Source organism: Solanum lycopersicum, chromosome 2, assembly GCF_036512215.1.
Source record: "Solanum lycopersicum chromosome 2, SLM_r2.1".
In the NCBI taxonomy this organism is placed as follows: Eukaryota; Viridiplantae; Streptophyta; class Magnoliopsida; order Solanales; family Solanaceae; genus Solanum; species Solanum lycopersicum.
In genome coordinates this window covers 45405060-45427947 of record NC_090801.1, presented here as the reverse complement: position 1 = coordinate 45427947, position 22888 = coordinate 45405060, and positions in this window count along the sequence as shown.

Sequence of the window (22888 nt, the reverse complement as noted above, 5' to 3'; positions counted from 1 at the left end):
TCAATCAAAACACTAACACTTTTTAAAAAAATATAATTTTTTTGGGTACATATAGTAGATGTTACCCCCTTTCGCTACTTCGTGTGTATATTTTTTTAGATTTTGAGCCTCCTTATTAAAATTTCAGGCTAAGACTTCGTGGAGTCTATATGAAGAAAATACATCAACAATTATCTTAAATTTTAAACAATTTATTTATTTTAAACTATGAAAATTCAAAAATTCATTAATATAGGGAGTTAAAGTAATATGATAATACGACACTTAATAAAATTTGCCAAAATAAACTTTGAAATCAATATCGAAATGCATAAATAATATTTTTCGCATTCGTAGTGTGAAAGTGAAAACTTTTTACAAATTTTCATGCAGTGAGTTTTCAGACACATGTGTAGTCACTTAAAATTTATCAAATATAAATTCATAAAGTTGTTCGGATTATATTAAATTAATGCATATATTAGTCCAAATAAATATTATTGATTAATATAATTGATTTAATTATTTAAATTCAGATAAATATGAATTTAATTAAAGCTCGTTCCATAAAGCCCATATGACATGTCACTTAATCTGATTGGCCGAAGGGAGTCCTATTTCAATCGCAACTCTTTTATCCTAAAACTATAAATAGGGTCTCATAATTCAGAAAAGAGGACCAAGAATTCTAAACAAGAAGCTAGAGAAAGCTCGTGGATCAAAAATCATAAATTTCTCTAAAAATTTAAGAATTCAAAAATTCACGTGTTCAAGTTCAAGATTTTAAGAAGTCAAGATCAAGTCCAAGTCCAAGTCCAAGATCAATATCAAGATAGAGATCAAGTTCATGTCCAAGATCAAGATCAAGATAAATCCCAAGTTCAAAATCAAGTTTTAAGCCCTTTAATTTATATTTGAAAAGGTGAATTCAGAGGAATCATAGAGATTGTAACACACGCACTTTGAAATAATAAATCGATTGTTGCTATAATCTTCCGTTCTTGATTATGGTTCTCTCGACGCGAATTTTATTTTCTACAAATTCCATTTTGTTTACTAGTAGATAACTACAACGGACAGGTATCATTTTCAGTCGGTTACATCTTATTTTGATTCTGGTTTGTATTTTTGGATCAATTTCCCAAGTCCCTTCTTAAATCACGTGACAAAGAGCTATTTCATCATTTTCACTTACACCCACAGATTTGAAATAACTCTTCACGCATTTCCAACTTTCACGCCTGAAGGTTTCTCCAAGTATTCATCAATAAAAGAGAATTTCATATTTCTATATACATAAATATAAAAATCATATTGTATTTTTTTGTTGTTTTTTTTTCTCATTATTCAAATATCAAAACAAAAGAGTACTATTTAATGAAACACGTGTTTTGAATAATTGATATTTAGGTTTTTTACATATGATTTAGATTTTTCTTTTTTTGGTTTACCAGAAATAATGTTTTATCGCTTAAAAATAAAATAAATTTTGTGTATATTATATTCTTCTCGAAATACTTATGAAAACACTAAATATGCTGTTAGTTAGGTCTAAACATATGAATTTAGAAATTCACATTACGAAGATAGATTGAACCGCTTGGTGATTCATCTACCTCTAATTAAAAGTGACTTATCGTGTAGTTTGATTATAATTATAAACACAAAGACTTAAATTAATATCCTCAATAAATTTATAACATTGAACTGATCATTAACAAAACTTATAATATTTTTCAAAAGAAATAAGCACAATAATAAGTTTTTCAATATCTACACATACATATATTTTAAGTTGTTATTATAAGTGTTGATAATATTTATAAAAAACTAACAGACTAGAATAATAATCTTTTCATTTAAATTATAGCTTTTCTAGAATTTAGAAACTTTGGTTACCATATTCAATCAACATGACTATAGTGAAAAATGAAGTTAAGCTTAACCATTCTATATAAATCTTCAAAAATAAGAAAATCAACATACAAAAAAGAGTGATTAAAATAAATTAACGATTAATCCAAGAAAATAATTATATAGTGATGTATACAATTCAGAAGCACATAATATATCAAAATATAAGAAAATTTTAAAAACCAATAAATGAAGCCTCATAACTTTAGTGATCTCCAAAACAGAAGAAAGAATAACTTAAAAAATATAGATAACAAACAAATAACAAAAAAACTATAATTAAGCCTAATACAATTATTGATTCAGATAAGAATAACGAAAAAATTAAAAATATCAGAGTAGGAATAAAATCATTATTTTGATATTCAAAAATCAATCGAAACAGTCATATTTTTTTTGTTTAAATAGAAAATATAACTCAGATAACTGTCTACTTGTTAACTCCAAACCACTGTGGTTAATAGATATATTTTTTTGTTTATCACCCGGTGTTTCGAGTCCCCATTGGAGCTCCAACTAAATTCCGTGTCTATATTATTTTTGATGATTTTTTAATAAATCTATAAAGTAGTTAAAATTTAAAAAGAATGTTAACTATAAAGAAAAAAAATTAATAATTATCTTAAATTTTAAACAACTCATTTATTATAAAGTATGAATTTTTTTAAAAAATTCAGTAATTGCGTGAGTTAAAATAATTGATAATATAATATCTAATAAATTTTTCCAAGTAAACTTTCAAATCAAAATATAAATACATAAATAATATTTTCACATTCGTAGGTTGAAAGTGAAAACTTTTCGCAAATTTTCATGCAGTGATTTTTCAGACACGTGTCAAGTTCTATCCTGTTTCTCCCTATATAGTTACAATAGATAGGTGCCATTTTCAGTCGGTTAATTCTTATTTAGACTAGCTAAATTGCATTTTTGGATCAATTTCTCAAGTCTCTTCTTAAAACACATGACAAGGAGCTATTTAATTTTGTCATATTCACTTATACCCATGGAAATGTAATACCTCTTCACGTTTTTTTTTCACTTTCACACCTGAACTTTTTTCCCATTATAATCTCTCAAATGCCTGAAGGTTTCTCCAAGCATTTATCAATAAAAGTGAATTTCATACTTTTGTAGAGTTTTTTTCCTATTAAGTTTGTTTAGTTTGTAATTTAATAGTGTTCTTATTTTTTAGTTTTTGCTAACATGGAGAGAGATAATTATCAAGACAAACGAAAAAGGATCGCAGAGGATGCAAGTGTAGAGCTAACTTTAGGGCTGAGTGGTTTTGGGGCTTCTTCGCATATGTATATATGTCATATATTTGCTATGTATTTGCAGAGTATGTGTTAGCGATGTTAATTACTTAAAGAGTTATTATACGCATAATAACTCTTAAAGTACTATCTTTAACCACTCTTTTTTTTCTTAATTCTAGAATTTTCCCAAATGTCTGATTTTACATCAAACTATCATTATAAAAAATTTTAAAAAAATCTTGACTCGGACCAATAAACTAATTAAACCATCAAATTCTTTTTCAATTTTTCACTTAATATTATTCCATGAGAAAGTTACAAGAAAGTAAATATCACTAAATTCAATATTAGGCATTTCGCCTTATTTAAATGTCTAAATGTGTCATTTTCTAGTCATCCCTTTTAAATACGTAATTTTATTATTTCTGGTAAGATTTGTAATATTTTAATGTCAATTAAGCTTTGGGGTTAATTCTTTTAAGGATTTGTAAGTTTTCTTTTTAACCTAGATTTTCATTTCTAAATAAAATTTTGAATTGCGTGTTGAAACTCCTTAAATTAATTATATTGTTTATCTGTTAGGGTTTATTGTGAAGTGTTTTAGAATATTTTAAGTTTATTTTTCAAATTAGGACTTTTATTTGATATTGCCAAATCTGTAATTATGTGGTTGTTAATACATATATTATTAGTTGTATATTATGTTGTACTGTTTTTCTATTTTTTAGATTTGAATATATGGTTGATTTTTATAGGTTTTTGCGTCTCAATAAATTTATAATTTAGGATTTAAGGGTGGAATATTCTATGTTTTAGCGATAAAAATTTTGATTTAATTATGACATTTATTTTTTCACTTATAATATAAATAATTGGTGACAAAAATTTTATTGTCTCTAATCAATCTGTGATTTAGTGACAACAAAAAAATTGTCATAGATTATTTAAAGTGTTAAATAGTGAGACTTAAAATTTATAGTTAATAATTTAACTATTTGCTACGAAAAATATTTATAGCTAAATATAATATTTTTGCTATGATTATTCATTATTACAAGTCACAACTTACAAAAAGAGTATACAAGTGCTTCATAAGAAATTAGATTGACATAGTCCATTTGTTAATTGATAAGGGAAAATATTAAAACCATTTGATTTGATCAATTTTGTAAAAATGAAAAAGTTCAATTCATCAATTTTCTTAAATTAGGCAATTATAAAAGGCATCATTTGACTAATACAATCCAGGTTATAAGTACCGTTAGTGGGTTATAGTTCTACATCTATGTTGTTAATTAATATTTGTTGGTTTAACACTTTTATTTTTTATCTGATACGCACTTTCATCGATAAAGACGATAGAAAAAAAAATTGTTCAAGTCTTAATGCTAATTTGTGTACATGTCTGTTGATTTGTTATTGGTAACTGCATAGATTAAGTCAATCTATTTGCTTCTACCTAAAACTGTACATATTTGATAGTAATTCCACATTACTATGTAAAGTAACTATACAAAGATAACATCATCTTACAAACTTAGACTTTGCAAAGGTGCGATATATTTCATTAATTTCAATTAACTTTTACCATCAGTGTTAAAATTGAAATAAATTAAAAAATGAAAGCACAAATGAAAGAAATGAACCAACTAGGATTACAAATATATTATGATAGGTATTAATATTTTTTTTCAAAACAACTGATATATTGATCGAATTGAACCTATTATACAATTTTTAAAATAAAATTGAAAGTTTAATTTTATATAAATTTATAACTGTACTGAATGATTTATAAAATTTATATAAATAAATAAACAAATAAAATGACAAAATCATACTAGATATATTTAAAGATATTTTAAATAATATAAAATTTAATTCTAATATAATCTACATTTGAATGAATTGTGATGGTAAATTTCATGCATTTGTGTATGTATATAAATCATATAATATATTATTTCTACAGAAGTTAAATTTGAAAGAAGTGAATGAAGTTAAAAATAAAATAAAAATGAGAGACAAGAGATGATTGATTGGACGGTAAGCGCACTCCTAGTGCTCAAGAAAGCATAATCTTGGAAAAGATAATGCGGGAGCTTCTTGTGAAAGGAACAATCTTTTATAACTGAAAAATAATTGGACATACTACAATGAGGGGGTGATGTTTAATGTCAATAATAAATGATGCATTTTGTAAAATTTGATTGATGTAACAAAAGAAGATGACATTTAAACTACAAAAATCTTGTGTTATCAATAGTTGATGATGATGACAAAAAATATATCATTTTATCACTTCTCTTTGAATTTATAATATAAATATTGATAAGTTTGTATATGTTTCTGTTAGGTAGTGGAGCCTGATTAATTTTAGGTTTTCCTATTTATTCTCTATTTTAGGCTTTCCTATTTATTCTCTATTTTAGGTTTTCCTATTTATTCTCTGTAACCAAAAAATACTCTGATTTATTAATATAACTATACCTCACCGCCGTGGAAGTTTACTTACGGGGTTTTACCACGAAATATTGGGTTTTCTCTTTCTCTCTCTAGATCTCTCATCTCTTTCTCTTGAAAGTTCTTGTGTTCTTCATTCATCTAGTGTGTGTGCGTGAATTCGATCCTAACAACTGGTATCAGAGCTAAGGAGATTCAACACGATCACTGAAGATGAATAGGTCAAAGATTGGAATCGAGAAGTTTGATGGATCCGATTTCAGTTTCTGGAAGATGCAGATCGAAGATTATCTGTACCAGAAAAATCTTCACGAACCGTTAACCGGGGTGAAGCCAGAATCCATGACGGAGGAGAAGTGGAAACTCAAGGATCGCTAGGCTCTAGGGTTGATCCGGTTGACTTTGTCAAGAAACGTGGCGTTCAACATCGTGAAGGAGAAGACTACGTCTGGTCTGTTGAAGGCACTATCAAATATGTATGAAAAACCATCGGCTATGAATAATGTATATTTGATGCGTAGATTGTTCAATTTACAGATGTCTGAAACTGGATCCGTTTCTGATCATATAAACGAGTTCAATATGATTGTGAGTCAACTCAATTCTGTGGATATTAATTTCGAAGATGAAATTAAGGCGTTGATTTTGATGTCATCTCTGCCCGAGTCTTGGGATACTGTTTTGCTGCGATTAGCATTTCCCGTGGATCTGAGAAACTGAAGTTTGATGAAATTCGTGATGTTGTTCTTAGCGAAAGTATTTGCAAACGAGAAGTAGGAGATTTATCGGGCAGTGCTCTCAGCGTTGATCAAAGGGGGAGAAGTAAGACGAAAGGCCAAAATCAACCTGGTCGATCAAAATCAAAGAATCGAGGAAAATCACTGAACAGATCAAATGTGACTTGTTGGATCTGTGGAGAAAAAGGGCACTTTCGGACGAATTGTACAAAGCCAAAGAAAAAACAGAATCAGAAATTTGGAGATGACAATGATTCTGTAAATTCAGCAGAGGACATTGGGGATGCTCTAATCCTTAGTGTGAACAGCCCGATTGAATCATGGATTTTGGATTCTGGTGCATCTTTCCATTCGTCTCCAAGCAAGGAGTTGTTCCAAAACTTCAAATCTGGAAATTTTGGAAAATTATATCTTGCTGACAATAAAGGCTTAGAGATTGAAGAAAAGGGGGATGTTTGCATAAAGACCACCTCGGGAAACCAGTGGACATTGGAGGATGTCAGATATATTCCTGGGATCAAGAAAAATCTGATCTCTGTTGGTCAGTTGGATAGCACGGGATATGCAGCAGAGTTTGGGAAAGGTTCGTGGAAGATCGTGAAAGGTGCTATAGTAGTAGCTCGTGGCACCAAATCTGGAACCTTGTACACCACTGCAGGGTGTATAAACATGGCCGCTGTTGCTGAAGGTGCATCCGATTCATGTCTGTGGCACAACAGACTTGGACACATGAGTACTAAAGGAATGAAGATACTGGTTGCAAAAGGAGCATTAGAGGGTCTGAAGTCTGTTGATATGGGTCTTTGCGAGAGCTGTGTTATGGGCAAACAGAAAAGAGTAAGCTTCACAAAGACTCCTAGAGAGCCAAAGAAAGTGCGGTTGGAAATGGTCCATACAGATGTTTGGGGACCATCTCCAGTATCATCAGTTGGAGAATCCAGATTCTATGTTACCCTCATTGATGATTTCAGCAGGAAGGTATGGGTTTACTTCTTGAAGCATAAGTCAGATGTGTTTGAAACTTTCAAGAAGTGGAAAGCTGATGAGAATCAGACCGGTTTGAAAGTCAAATGCCTAAGGTCTGACAATGGAGGAGAGAATGACAAATCAGAGTTCAAGGCATTCTGTGCAGCTGAGGGAATCAAATTGATGAGAACAGTTCCCAGTAAGGCAAGGCAGAATGGAATTGCTGAGAGGATGAACAGAACATTGAATGAGCGTGCAAGGAGTATGAGGATACACTGTGGTCTGCCCAAAACACTTTGGGCAGATGCTGTAACCACAGCTGCATACTTGATCAACAGGGGACCATCAGTTCCTTTAGGGTTCAAGATTCCAGAGGAGGTGTGGACAGGAAAAGAACTCAAGTACTCACACTTGAGGACTTTTGGTTGCACTGCATATGTTCATGTTGATCCAGAAAAGAGAGACAAGCTTGATGTCAAGGCTATGAAGTGTTACTTCATAGGATATGATTCTGATTTGTTTGGTTACAGGTTTTGGGATGACAAGAAAAGAAACATCCTAAGACATTGTGACGTGACATTTGATGAGTCTGTCCTATACAAGGGCAGAGAGCAGAAGGTTCTAGAGATTACAAAGCAAGTGGGAGTTGAGATTGAGTTGGAGAAGAGTAACCCCAGAGATGTCGAAGCAGATACTCAACCAACTCCTACTGAAGAATCTGAAGTGGAGCAAGTTACACCTTAGCAGGTGTTAAGGAGATCATCCAGATCCATCAGGGCACCAGATAGGTATTCACCTTCATTACACTATCTATTGCTGACTGATGAGGGGGAACCAGAGTCTTTTGATGAGGCCCTACAGGTGGAGGATTCAATCAAGTGGGAGCAAGCCATGGATGATGAGTTGAGGTCACTTGAGAAGAATGACACATGGGTGTTGACTGAGTTACCTGCAGGGAAGAGAGCTTTGCTGAACATGTGGGTGTTCAGAATCAAGACTGAACCAGATGGCAAAAGAAGGTTCAAGGCTCGTTTAGTGGTTAAAGTATGTTCACAAAGGAAAGGTATTGATTATGCCGAAATATTCTCTCCTGTTGTGAAGTGAACCTCTATTCGAATTCTGTTGAGTATTGTTGCATCAGAAAATTTGCATCTAGAGCAAATGGATGTAAAAACAGTGTTTTTACATGGAGATCTGGACAAAGAGATCTATATGCAGCAACCGGAAGGATTTGTGGTTCCAGGCAAGGAACACATGGTGTGCAAGCTCACCAGGAGATTGTATGGACTAAAGCAAGCACCAAGGTAGTGGTACAAGAAGTTTGACTCCTTCATGACCAAGAGTGGATTCTGCAAAGATGAAAAGGATCCTTGTTGTTACTTCAAGAAATACACTGATTCATATGTCTTTCTACTCTTGTATGTGGATGATATGTTGATTGCAGGATCTAGTATGAGAGAGATTAACAATCTGAAGACAAGGTTGTCTGCAGCGTTTGAGATGAAAGATTTGGGTCCAGCAAAGCAGATTTTGGGGATGAAGATTTCTCGGGATAGACCTGCTGACACTTTAAATCTATCTCAGGAGTTGTACATTGAGAAGGTGCTGAGCAGATTCAGGGTTAATGATGCTAAACCCAGGACTACTCCATTGGCAAATCACTTTAAATTGTCAAAGGAGCAGTCACCCAAGACTACCGAGGAGCGTGATTACATGGCACTTGTTCCATATGCTTCAGCAGTTGGCAGTTTGGTGAATGCTATGGTCTGCACTAGACCTGATATAGCACATGCAGTGGGAGTAGTTAAAAGGTACATCGCGAACCCTGGGAAAGAGCATTGGGAAGCTGTGAAGTGGCTTCTGAGATATCTGAGAGGTACATCCACTACTTCACTTTGTTTTGGCAAAGGCAAGGTGACTTTACAAGGTTTTGTGGATGCTGATCTTGGTGGGGATGTTGACTCGAGCAAGAGTACATCCGGGTACATTTACACCATAGGTGGAACAACAGTGAGTTGGATGTCCAGGCTTCAAAAGTGTGTTTCTCTTTTATCTACTGAAGTTGAGTATGTGGCAATAGCTGAAGCTGGGAAAGAGATGATATGGCTGGCAGATTATCTTGAGGAATTGGGCAAGAAGCAAAGCGAGAAGATTCTTTACTACGATAGCCAGAGTGCCATACAGTTGGTGAAAAATCCTGTCTATCATTCGAAGATAAAGCACATCAGAAGGCGATACCATTTCACTCGCAGGGCAGTGGAGGATGGTGATATGTACTTGGAGAAGATAGAGGGTGCAAAGAACCCGGCAGACATGTTGACGAATTGTGTTGATGTTGGGAAACTGAGGTTATGTAAAACCTCGGTTGGTCTTCTGTAGTTGTTGCTACAGATGTTGCGGTGTGGTAAAGATGTTGATGATGAAGAGATTTTTTTGAGAATGTATTTTTTGGATGACTGAGTCAGTCTCCAAGTGGGGGAATTGTTAGGTAGTGGAGCCTGATTAATTTTAGGTTTTCCTATTTATTCTCTATTTTAGGCTTTCCTATTTATTCTGTATTTTAGGTTTTCCTATTTATTCTCTGTAACCAAAAAATACTCTGATTTATTAATATAAATATACCTCACCGCCGTGGAAGTTTACTTATGGGATTTTACCACGAAATATTGGGTTTTCTCTTTCTCTCTCTAGATCTCTCATCTCTTTCTCTTGAAAGTTCTTGTGTTCTTTATTCATCTAGTGTGTGCGTGAATTCGATCCTAACAGTTTCTACTATTAGATTTCGCTCACTTTTGTGCATGTGTCTTTTCCATGAATTTCATGATTTTCTTGTTTTTGATATACTTTAATTACTTAGTTTAGATTTCAAATCCTCCTCTCTTTTAATTGATGAGCCTATACACTTTCATATCTCTTCCTCTATTTAAATTCTAAATTCTAAATCCTAGATACGCATTTTTTAATTCCAGTCCTAAATTCTTTCGATCGGTTACTTCTTATTTACACTCTAGCTATATTGTATTTTTGGATCAATTTTGAAAGTTCCTTGTTAAACCACGTGGGAAGGAGTTATTTCGTCATAATCACTTACACCCACGAAAATGAAATACCTCTTTAGGTTTTTCTCAATTTCACACCTGAAATATTTTCCTTTATAATCTCCAAATCTTTTTCTACGTTAAAGAATATACAAGCTCAATTTTACCACATACAAATATATTTAAACTTCAAATATATATAGTATTGTCACATACCTTCTTCATGAACACAGAAAGTCCAATTATTCTCCCTATTGTATACTTATAATTAAATCAATTGTTCTGAAAAAAAAATCAATACCCATAACTATAATACTTCATCATAATATATTTGAAATCCTAATTCGTTCATTTCTTTTATTTTTTTACTTTAATTTTCACAATGATGAAAAAAGTTAATACAAATTCATGGAATATTTCGTAGCTTTGAAAAGTCAAAGTTATCTTTGTATAGTTAATCTATATGTACGGATGTGTTATTACTATTATATATGTATATATTTATAGACAAAAGCAAATAGATTGAATTAGTCTATGCAGTTTATCAATCACAAATCAATAGACACACACAAAAAAGCACAGACTTGAAAATTATTTTTTTTTATCGTCTTTATCAATAAAAGTGTATCAAATAAAAAAATATAAGTGTAAACCAACAAAGATTAGCGATTGAACTATACCCCACTCACAATACTTATAACCCGGATTAAACTTTTCAAAAGATGCATTTTACAATTGTGTAATTTAAGAAAATTGATGTATTGAACTTTTTCATTTTTAAAAAATTGTTCGAATTCGTTGATTTTAATATCTTTCCCTAGACAATTAATGAATGGACTCTGTCTATCTCGTATGAAGCACTTTTATCATTTATTCTTTTTGTAAGTTGTCACTTGTAATTATATATAAATAATTGTAGCCAAAAAAATTATTAAGTTATGAATTTTTTCATGGAAAATAGTTGAATTATCCACTACAAATTTTAAGTTGTCGCTATTTAACACCTTAAATATTTTGTGACAAATTTTTATTGTCACTAAATCGCAGATTGATTAGAGACAATAAAATCTTTGTAACCAATTATTAACATTATTAGTTATTAACATTATTAGTGACGAAAATAAATGTCATAGTTAAATCTAATTTTTTTTAGCTAAAACTTATAATATTTAGCTATGAACTCTAATTTGTCGATATTGTAGTAACATATTTTTTAGACGAATCTTTTTGTGTCCAAAGATTAACAAATTTTAACACAAAAAATAATTTGTCATGAATTAGATACATTACTAGTGACGATATAATGTGTCACCGATAATTTTAAATTCACAACTAACACTACATAACAAGTGGCTCCAATAAATTTTTGGTGGGAAATATTAGTGGACAAAACACAACTACTAATTTTTATGTTTTGTCACTAGAAGTATGTGTCTCATATACATAAGCACAAAAAATAAATTTTATCACTAAAAATAAATAATTAATGACGAATTTGATATCATAGCTAATAATTTTTAACAATATATCATATTTATTGTAGTGTTACATGGAGTATATATGCTTGAACTTGTCATTTGTCTCCCTTGTACACATCAAACCAGATTCCTATTGTCTCTTGACTATTACTTCATTCATTGATCACCACCTACCAATTTATTGATTGTAGTGTTTTTGTAAAAAAATAAAGTATATGAAATATTTTTAAAATTATTGAAAATTTTCTCGAAAAAAATACTTTATCATAAACATTATAGAAAATTCTGATTATTTTAGGCGTGTTTGGCAGTACGAGCAAAAGAACATAAATAGAGTGTAAATTGAATAAAAAATGTTCTTTCAATGTATAAATTAATGTACATAAACTGGTATTTAAAATTTAATTTAGAATTGTACTAACGAAATGACTCATTGCTAATATATGTTATAATAGCCAAGAGTTGGAAAAAAAGGTCAAACAAAACTATTTACGACATTTAATAGTCGTAAGAAATATGTTGGAATAATTAACATATTATATTCATCAACAAAGTATAGTTAAAAATATGTATATGTAACATTTATTACTATGCAATTTAAAATTTTAGATTCTATTTTCCTTTTCTTAAAATTATATATAGCACAATCTTAATTAAATATCCTCACACTTTCAAGTATTTCATAACAAGGAATAACTTTTTCATAAAAATTTCAATTTTGTAACATATAAATTTATAAATTAAAATGTCAAAAACTTCATCTCTTTATTCCTCAAGAAAAACCTTTTGTATATGTAGAGAAAATATTCACAAATGTGACCATGATACTTTTCACATCTACTCATTATTTATACAAAGTCTTAAGGAATTTGAAAAATTAAATCTAAAATTTAAATGCTCAGAAACACAAACAAGTAATTTCTTAGTGTGTTCAATTTCAACACAAATTTATGCATACAAATATATCATTTGCTTAGTCAAGTTTTCGTTAGCAGAATTATCATTTCTCCAAATCTTCTTTAATATTGAGAAATCTATTGGCTCAATTTTCCACATACAAATAAATTAAAACTTTAAATATATAATATTGTCATATACCTTCTACATAAACACAAAAAGTCCAATTATTCTCCAAGTAAGAAGATTTACATGGAGTGTGCTTGAACTTGTCATTTGGCTTCATTATACACATCAAATCAAATTCCCCATTGTCTCTTTACTATTACTTTGTTCGTTTGCCTGTGTTGATCACCATCCTATCGATTTTATCGATTAGTAGTATTTTTGGCAAGAAAATAAAGTATATAAAATAATTTAAAATCATAAAAATCTTACACAAAATACTTCATCACGAATATTTTTTACAAAACTCATAACTTGGTGTGTCCATCATCTACTGCCAAACACAAACAAAAGAACATATATAGGGTGTAGATTGAATAAAAAAATTCTGCCTTCAATGTATAAACTTAACGTAAATAAATTGGTAATTGCAAATTAATTTAGAATTGTTTTGTAAGGAAATAACTCATAGTTGATATATGTGTTATAAATAGCGAGGAGTACAAAAAAAGGTCAAACACGACTATTTAGGACATTTAATTATAATTAGAAATATGTTAAAATAATTAACATATTAAATATTCATTAAAAAGTATAATTAAATGAACCTAGACATAAGTATGAATATTTTCTTTTGAGATCTAAAATCATTTTTTTCAATAATTTTTAAATTAAAAATAATTACTCGATCAACACCACAAGATTAGTAAACATTTTGTTGGTATGACCAAAGTATCCTTCTCAAGTGGAGGGTGATGAGGATATAACAGCAATACCTTTACCTTTCTGTTAGTTTTGTTAATCCAATAGTTAGTTACAAATCACTAGCTGATTAGTTTCCAATAGTTACGTAGAAGTTAGTTGAGTTGTTAATCCAAGTGTATATATAAGTTCACATTGTATTCATTTTTCAACTAATACACTATCAATACAATATACATTTTTTCATTCTCTCAACATATGCTCTCAAGATCAAGCTTTCAAGCTTGTTGATGATCATCAATGGAGTTGAATCCATGATGATAATCTCTTCATGGTATCAGAGCGAGGGGGTCAAATTGTTCATCTGTTTCGAAGTCGAATTGTGAGCCAATTTTGTTGTTGTTATCAACTGGTTCGATTAATTGATTGATAGGTTGTATTGTGAATAGTGAATTCCTTTTTTCCTTTTGGTTTCTTCTTATTCTTTCTTTCTGATCAAGGAGACACACTCATAGTTGGAAATTAGCAAAGTTTTAGAGTGTTTTCGTGTTAGATTTCTCACAGATATTCAAACACAATGACTGGCACTCAAGTTGGAGATGTTGCTTCTAGTTCTAGTTCAACCACATCTCGTCTGGATTTTTCAAGTCCTTTTTACCTGCATCCTTCAGAGAATGCAGGATCATCATTGTTACCTGGAGTTTTCGATGGTACTGGTTACAGATCTTGGCGAAGAGCAGTCCTCAGAGCATTATCAGTTAAAAGCAAAACAAGTTTTATTAATGGAGCAATTGTGAAGCCTGTATCTACTGATCCTAACTTCTTGCAGTGGGAAAGATGTGATGATATGGTCACATCTTGGATCTTGAATTCCTTGTCTCCAGAGTTGCGTGATAGCCTACAGTATGTGAATAATGCCAAGGAGTTATGGGCAGAGTTAGAGGAAAGATATGATCAAACAAATGGATGTAAGTTGTACCAGTTACAGAAGGAGATAAATGAGCTTGTTCAAGGTACTTTAGATATCACTAAGTACTACACAACAATGAAGAAGTTGTGGGAGGAGATGAGCACAGTTGACATTAATTCTCAATGCACATGTGTATGTTCTTGTGGAGGAAAAACAAAATTGCAAAAGGATGAACAAGATAGAAGATTAATACATTTTTTAATGGGGTTAAATGAAATGTACACTACTGTTAGAGGTAGTATCCTCATGATGAACACTCTTCCTAGCATGGCTCAAGCCTTTGCTATTCTATGCCAAGAAGAAAAGCAAAGAGAAGTAAAGCCTCATAATCATACAGCCTTAGACTCTACTTCTCTTAATGCTTATGGACAATACAATAACAATGCAGGTTACAAAGGATTCAGAACAAACTATAGTTCATCCAAAGGGGCTGCATCCAGTTCTGGCAACAATATGTCTAGAGGGAATTCAAGTATTAACAGGTCCACTTTAGTATGTGATTATTGCAAGAAGTCAGGACACACGAAAGATAGATGTTATAAACTTCATGGATATCCATCCAATCCAAAGTTTCAAAGGGGAAAAGGAACAAGTTCTGCAGCAAACATGTGTGCTTCTGATATGAATGCACAACAATCTGAGGAAGAGACTCAAATGGGAAATCAGAAGCCAATAAACTTGTCCAAAGATCAGTATGAACAATTACTTAACATCTTGGGAAGTATACAAACTGGAAATGGAGTTTCTAATCCTGATAACTCAAACAGCATGATGAATGGGGCTGTGAACTTGGCAGGTGTACTTGCTTGTTATTCCTCTATGAATAATATAGGTGATCTTTCTCGTGAATGTGTTAAGCTGACTGCTGGCTCTTGGATAATAGACTCAGGAGCATCACATCATATGACTTATGGTAAAACCACTCTCACAAATATTAGAACTCTTCCATACCCTTTCTTAATATCACTTCCAAATGGTTACAAGGTTAAAGTGACTCAAGTTGGTGATGCTTGTTTAAATCCAGTGTTAACTCTAAGCAAAGTGTTGTTTGTACCTAGCTTTAAGTTTAATCTCATCTCTGTTCATTGTTTAGCACTACAACTTAATGGAGTCATCAGTTTTGACAAATTTTCTTGCTTATTGCAGGCCCTTCTCTGAAGAGCCCTCTGGAGCTTGGTAAGGCCAAGAATGGTCTATATTTCTTGTGTCAAAAATGTCACAATTGCTGCATGTCTACTGAAGAAAAGTCATCTCATTATAATTGTCATCTTGTCTCAAAGTTTCACAGTGTATCTTCTGTAAGACAATCTCAAACTTCTACTGCAAATAAAGCAAATTGTAAGACTATGTCTTCTTCTCATTCTAATGATAAATGTCTTTCATTTGCTGATGTCTCTAGTCAAACATACAATGATTAGTCAAACAGACAATGATGATGAACTTCTATGGCATTCTAGATTAGGACACCATTTGTAAAGATGAGGAATATAACATCAATACCTGTGAACTTTCCTCCTAAACAACCTTTTACATGCAACATATGCCCTATAGCTAGGCAAACTAGGATGCCATTTCCAGAAAGTACTTCTATAACTACCAAAATATTTGAATTACTACATGTTGACTTATGGGGACCATATCACATACCTACTCATGATGGTTACCATTATTTTCTTACTATGGTTGATGACTATAGTAGGTCTACTTGGACACAATTACTAAGGTGCAAAAGTAATGCCCTTCAAACCATTAAAGCTTTTGTGTCTCTTATAGAAAATCAGTTTCAAACCAAGTTGAAGGCCATAAGATCAGACAATGGCTTAGAGTTTACCTCATCTGAAGCTGTACAATTCTTTCAGACCAAAGGGATTATACACCAAAAGACATGTCCATATACACCTCAACAAAATGGGGTGGTAGAAAGGAAACATAAGTACTTACTTGAAACAACAAGAGCACTATTGTTTCAATCAAAATTGCCCTTGAGATACTGGGGAGAGTGTGTATTGACTGCCACATATATAATAAACAGATTGCCAACTAAACTCCTTCAAACAAATCTCCATATGAGATATTATACCTTAAACAACCTACCTATTCTCATCTAAAGAGTTTTGGTTGCCTTTGTTTTCCAACTGTTTTAAAAACTCACAAGGATAAATTTTAACCAAGAGCCATTCCTCATGTTTTTGTTGGTTATCCATTCAATACAAAAGGATACAAAGTCTTAAATCTAGCTACCAAGAAAGTTCATATATCCAGAGATGTTGTTTTCCATGAAAGAATGTTTCCTTTTGTTCATGTTCCTGATGATGACTCTAGTTTCAGTTCTGTTTTAAAATTGCTTACTCATTCTGTTAACATATCTTGTATGCCTGGAAAAACAAACATATTTGCTACTGATGAAATGCTGGACAATCTCACACCACATGAAGTCACTGAAGACCAAGTAACCAATACTACTAACATACATGAAACAACATCTGCTGACTTTACAACACAAGAACCACAAGAACCTAGAAGAACTTCCAGAACAATAAATACTCCTAGTTATCTGGAGGATTATACATATAACTTACCTAAACTACATTCCCTCAATACTTTTGTCTCTGACAATAACCATGTATGCTTCAATAGTCTTTGTTCTGATAGCCAACAGTTAGTGACAACTATTTCACATGAATGTGAACCTAATACTTTTGAAGAGGCAATATTGCACCCTGCTTGGCAGCAAGCCATGACACATAAATTTGAAGCCTTACATGCTAATGATACTTGGGAAATGGTCATATTACCTGATGGAAAAAAAACTATTGGTTGTAAATGGGTATACAAAATAAAGCATAAGGCTGATGGAAGTATAGAAAGGTTCAAGGCAAGGCTGGTAGTGAAAGGCTATACACAACAAGCTGGAGTAGATTACAATGAGACATTTTCACCTGTGGTGAAGATAACTACTGTTAGAACATTAATCTCATTGGCTGTTAAGAAAGGCTGGAACTTGTATCAACTAGATGTGAATAATGCATTTCTGCATGGTGATTTACATGAGGAAGTCTACATGGTACCTCCACAAGGTCTTACAACAAGATGTGATAACATGGTGTGCAAATTAAAGAAATCTTTGTATGGGCTAAAGCAGGCAAGTAGGCAGTGGTATGAGAAGCTAGCAGATAGTCTATGTTCAAGGGGGTATCAGCATTCAGACAGTGACTATTCCTTGTTCTACAAGAAGAGGGGAAGTTCTTTAGTATTTGTTGCTATATATGTGGATGATATAATCATGACTGGAAATAATGTTGATGAGATCATTTCTTTAAAGAGTTTTCTGCATGACAAATTCAAAATAAAGGACTTGGGAAAATTACATTACTTCTTAGGCCTGGAAATATTGTACAGACAGGATGGTGTTATTGTTTCTCAGAAGAAGTTCACTTCTGATCTTCTAAAAGATTTTGATAGTTTAAGTTGCAAAACTACTTCATCACCACTTGATTCGACTGAGAAATTGAAGGCCACTGATGGGGAGTTGTTGACTGATCCTTCTCAATATAGGAAGTTGATTGGCAAGCTCAACTTCCTAACTAACACTAGAATGGACATATCCTATAGTGTACAACACTTGAGTCAGTTTATGCAATCACCCAGGGAACCACATTTGAAAGCAGCCTACCATGTGCTAAGATACTTGAAACAAGATCCAACTATAGGTATCTTTATTTCAAACAAGGCTGATCTTACTGTAAGTGCATATTGTGATTCTGATTGGGCTGCTTGCCCTGAATCAAGGAGATCTGTTAGTGGTTACCTAGTTCTTATGGGAGATAGTCCTGTCAGCTGGAAATCTAAGAAACAGGAAACAGTGTCATTGTCATTTGCTGAAGCTGAATACAGGGCAATAAGGCAGGTTGTGGGAGAACTAGTATGGTTTGAAAGGTTGCTGAGTGAGTTGAATGTGCAGTGTTCTCTACCAATACATGTTCATTGTGACAGCCAAGCAGCAGTTCATATTGCCAAGAATCCAGTTTTTCATGAAATAACAAAACATATTGAGATTGATTGCCATTTTGTAAAGACCAAGCTCCATCAAGGGTTAATCACACTTCATCACATATCCACAGATTCACAGTTGTGCAGACATCCTTACCAAAGCTTTAACTGGAGTTAAACACAATTCTTTGTTGCACAAGTTGTCTGTGTTTACATCACCTCCAACTTGAGGGGGGGGGGGGGTGATGAGAATATAACAACAATACCTTTAACTTTCTGTTAGTTTTGTTAATCCAATAGTTAGTTACAAATCACTAGTTGATTAGTTTCCAATAGTTAGTTAGAAGTTAGTTAAGTTGTTAATCCAAGTGTATATATAAGTTCACATTGTATTCATTTTCAACTAATACACTATCAATACAATATACATTTTTTCATTCTCTCAACATATGCTCTCAAGATCAAGCTTTCAAGCTTGTTGATGATCATCAATGGAGTTGAATCCATGATCATAATCTCTTCAGAGGGAAAACAATAGAAGACTCCAGAACATGCAATTAAGCTCTACATATTAGTTTTAGTAACCACAGTTGAATTTTAGGTGCAAAAATGTCCAAGTTCTCAAATATCTGAATTACTGCTATTACTGGAGACGATTTAGATTTAGTGAATATAATGTATCTAGAATAAATTATACATATCCTTATATCATGAGATATATGTTTGTAGATATATCTGGATGCATCAAAATTTAATAAAATTTGTACTATTACAAATCAAAAAGTATCTAAATATTTTAGTCCAAATTAACTAATTAAATTTCTGTAAGTTTTTTAATAATGTTTGGTTACTGAACCTTCTTAAAAAAATCACAAAATAAATTTCAAGTTCAATAGAGTAATTTTAATAAGTTTTCAATTGAATATTATTTTTCTCACTTACAAAGTTTCCACTTCATTCTGTTTAAACCTAGCTCGATTTCTAAATAGGGGTATATATATATATCTTATTTTAAAATATTTCTTATTTTTTCAAAAAAAATATTATACTTTAATGGGATTTTTCATACTAGCACTCTCTCCTAAGACCACACATGCAAGTTTTCCCTCATACAACTCAACTCACGAGGTTTTTCCCGCTCACGCTTTATTATAATTAAATTAAGAAAAGACATAGATTCTCTTTTAAAATTTAGTTACTCACTTGAATTATCATATCGATTTATTATACATCTAAATTACTTAAAAGTAAATTTATTCACTCCTAAACTTGAAATTAAAAAAATAACAAAAAAAGTAACATGCGAGTGAGTCAGGAAAATTAAAGTTTAAAAAAGCAATAAAAAATAAAAACCCTCCTTACCCTCCACAACCTCAAAGCATCACGACAAGATAGTGCGGTGGTGCTGGTTGTTGCAGTTGTTTGTTAGTTGTTCAAATCTGAAAGTGCGAAACTCATTAAAACGTCATCAAAATCGGGACTGGTCTATTTGAGTTTGTCGGAATACCTACAAAATAAACTAAAAAAATAAAATAAAAAATGGATAAGGAAAAAGGGCTTCATTTGATATTTGTTGATGATTGATTTGAGGTTTTGATTGGTTGTTTTCTCTGGTGGTTTAGGTGGTTGTTTGGTGGCTACTAGTTTTTAAGAAAAGAAGAGAAAACGTCGTTGTAGATGTTGTGGTGGTGATAAGTTTGATGTTTTTTGGCGGAGAAAAGGAAGAAAATTATGGTATGAGTTGAAATGAATAATTTTTTCTGGCAAAATTAGAGATAAAGTGTGTAGGATTAATGGATAAAAAGATATAATTATTAAAAAAATTTAATAATTAAATATAAATTTATCAGTATGAAATATAAAATTAGTAAAAAATGTTAATCATAAAGAAAACAAACCAAAAAGAATATAATTTCTGATGTGGAGCTGACATACTAGTGTTGAGGCAGCAACTATTGTAATACATCACATATGGTAAGATAGTGTTACACATTTTAAAATGGTATTAAATTTATTTTTAAATAATAAAAGTGTAATATATACTTCTAATAGTTTAAATAAGTTGTTGATTTTCGAAACAAGCTTAGGAAAGATTGATGTATTTTCCCTTAAAAAAACAATAATTTCATTTTATTAAACAAAAAGTGAACAACTCGACCTTATTATAAAACTAAGTTCCAATATCTTTAGTCCTAATCATATTATTTGGCTAATAACTTTAGCAAATAGAACTCATTTTACAATTTAAAAAGATAAATAAAGATTTATTAATTTTTTTCATGATCAATCATCATTAATTCTATCATAATAACAAAAATATATTCAATATAATTATATAAAGTGAACATTATTTTACTAGTGAAGTAGTATTAATTAAGTGCATATTTAGGAAAGGTAAAAGGATAATTTAGACTGGTATGATTTCATTTTATTTATATTAGGTGCAGGAAAGAAAATTGTAAGGTGAAGAATCGAATCTCTACTGATAAAGTAAAATTATAAATAACCAGCCAACTGAATTGAGCTAATAAGATTCCTCCAAACTTATTATGATTAACGTTATTGCATATTTTTCTTTAAATGCATAAGAAAAACCTTGATATACAAATAATATGATAAAGTAGAACCGAAGCTTGAAACTTGTTTGATCAAATTATTAAAATTTATTAATTTTTTTCCAAATTTTTTTTGGATTGTTTTTCTAAAAACGAAAATCTCGTGTGCGAAGCAATTTGTCTTTGATCAATAAATTCAAAAAATACTTTTAAGTAGCAACTGAAAAGTGTTTAGCCAAGCTTTTGAGAAGTGTTTTACCAAAAATCTTCAGTAAGCAGCAATTAGTATGATGAGACATGTTTTGAATTGTATATTTATATTTAGAAAATTAGTAAAACAATTGATATTAATCATCATCATCATCATCATTATAAGAATTCAATCAACTTATTATATAAGAATTAAAATGGATGTGTTCAATGACGATGACATGTAAGAAAGAATATGTTGAGTACAATACCAATCATAAAACATTAAACGAATCCCAAGTATTATTACTATTATATTTGAATAAACTGTGTATGGGGTTTTGTTATTACTTCTTTATATATATATATATATATATATATATATATATATATATCATACTGCACTTTTTTTTTGTTTTTTCTCATTATTTAAATATCAAAATGAAACAGTACTAATGAAATAGATATTTTGAATAATTGATGTTTAGGTTTTTACACATATGTTTTGAATTTTCTTTTTTGGTTTATCCGAAATAATTTTCTATAACGTAAAAATAAAAATAAGATTTGTGTGTATTATACCCTTCTCGAAATACTTATGAAATCATTAAATATATTGTTATTTAAGTCTAAATATATGAATTAAGAAATTAACATCACGAAGATAGATTGATTCACCTACCTCTAATTAAAAAGTGACTCACTGTGTTGGATTATATTATGAACATTTGAACACCAACAATTAACTTAATATCCTCAATAGGCTTATAACATTGATTGATCATTAACAAAGCTTATAATAATGACCTTATTTCATCGTCTTCCATTTCATAATATTTTTAAAAAGAAATAAGCACAATGATAAGTTGTTCAATATCTACCTATACATATATTTTAAGTTATTATTATACTCGTTGATAATAATATTATATGCATTGATACAATATCATAACATTAGTGATCTCCAAAACAGAAGAAAGAATAACTTCAAAAATGTAGATAACAAACAAATCAGAAAAAAAAAAAGCTTTAAGTAAGCCTAATACAATTAGTGATTTTCAGAATAGAAGAACAAAAAATTAAAAATGATAGAAACTCATAGTAATAAAATCATTATTTTGATATTCAAGAATAAATCAAAACATTGATACGTTTTTTTTCTTAAAACTAAAAAATATAACTTAGATGACCATCTTCTTGTTAACTGAAAACCACAATAGTTAATAGATATATATTTTTTGTCTCCCACCCAGTGTTTCGGGTCGATATTAAAACTCCAACTAAATTTTGATTCCATATTGTTTTTGATAATTTTTTAATAAATCTGTGAAGTAGTTAAAAACCTCCTTAAAAGAATGTTAACTATAAAAGAAAAAAAATCAACAATCCTCTTACATTTTAAAAAATTCATTTATTATAAACTATGAAAATAATTTAAAAAAGTCAATAATTCCGTGAGTTAAAATAATTGGATGATATACCATTTAATAAAATTTTCCCTAAAAACAATCATATAATATAACATTTATAAATTTGCCCCAAAAAACTTTCAGAAATGCATAAATAATAATTTTCATATCCGTAGT